The sequence below is a fragment of the Protopterus annectens genome, chromosome 8.part0 (assembly GCF_019279795.1).
Source record: "Protopterus annectens isolate FY-2018-M chromosome 8.part0, PAN1.0, whole genome shotgun sequence".
In the NCBI taxonomy this organism is placed as follows: domain Eukaryota; kingdom Metazoa; phylum Chordata; order Ceratodontiformes; family Protopteridae; genus Protopterus; species Protopterus annectens.
Genome location: NC_056741.1, coordinates 1,957,587,452 through 1,957,588,742, shown reverse-complemented (window position 1 = coordinate 1,957,588,742; position 1,291 = coordinate 1,957,587,452). Strand labels below are relative to the sequence as shown.

At 34.3% G+C, this 1,291-nt stretch overlaps 1 protein-coding gene across 2 annotated transcripts in view; it reads left to right on the top strand.

Moving 5' to 3' along the window:
• TAT (tyrosine aminotransferase) overlaps window positions 1-1,008 on the top strand; it is a 261,202-nt gene extending 260,194 nt beyond the window's left edge. For both annotated transcript variants that reach the window (XM_044081482.1, XM_044081481.1), the window contains exon 12: window positions 1-1,008. This exon is cut by the window's left edge and continues 333 nt beyond it. The gene's annotated coding sequence lies outside the window, so the exon portion shown is untranslated.
• Window positions 1,009-1,291: the final 283 nt, after the last annotated feature.

Sequence of the window (1,291 nt, the reverse complement as noted above, 5' to 3'; positions counted from 1 at the left end):
GTTAATTAAGTTCAAGTCATACTGGGCTTGGAGATAAAACCTGGCCTTAGTAAGACTAACACAACTGTATCCTAAGACTCACATGCACAGCTGACTTTTATTGTTAAAATCTATGAATGGATTGCTTTCATAGATGTGTATATAGTATTATGTAGAACTAAATACAACTCAAAAGTATTTATGTATTATGCATGTATTTAACAGATTATGTCTTTTATTAAAGAGTTATCATTATTTTACAGGAAGCACCCTCACGTTCCCATAACTTAGCTGGAAAAATAAAAGGGTATCCTGTACAGCAATGTTAATCTATTTATAACCACTAAGCATATTATGCTAGTATGTCTTTACCATCATATTCATGCGAAACAATTATATGCAAATACATTTATAAATTGCTTTGCTCTGTATTACTAGACTGCTTTAGTAAGTTACACCACATTAGGATTTGTTTTAGCTTACTTATTTGTAGAAGTAGAAAACAATTTGAAATTATAACACCCACAATTTATACTTATCAATGGTAAACTTTTTAAAATTTCTAGTTATAAGAGCTGAATTTATTGTTATACTTACTATAAATCAGCTACTTCCTGACCAGACTAAGTAAAATACTAGTCTTTAAGGTGCAGCATATTCACTAAAAAACTCTGACACACTCCACTTCCTGCTGCAGGTGTGTTACCTTTTTTGCTACCGCCCCTCATGCTTGAGATAGCCCATTTGTTTTGGTGTTCACACTTTCTTTACTGCAGTCACAAACAGAAATTGCCATCTATACTGATACCATTTCCAAGATGGCTTCAACAGCTCAGGATGCTTACATGAATTATTAACCGAGGAAATAATGATATGTTTTCAAGGTCACCTGACCTGAGCTCTGGTGCTCACCTTGGGCATGATGTACACTTTCACTGTAAGCTTAAAATGTGCAGTGAAGAACTCAGATCTTTTCTCACAAATTTCTCCCTACTATAACAAGAGAAGAGTAAATCAGTTTTTTGACTACCTCTTTGGCTGATAATGTTTGTGAGTTTGAAATGTAGTCTGTTAATAGGAGGTCACTGCAGATGGACTACTTTCTGAGGTACAGCAACATTTGAGTTGATCATATAAGCCAAGGAAGTAGAGAGGAGAAAATCCCTCTGCAGTTGGTTGGGTATGAGGGATTTGTCTCTAAAATAATATAATTCTTCATTCAGAGAAGAGGAATTTATTAAATAAGACATAGAGTCATCAGGTGCAGTCATCCATAGTGGATTTTGTCGTTAGAATAAAACACTCTAAGCAA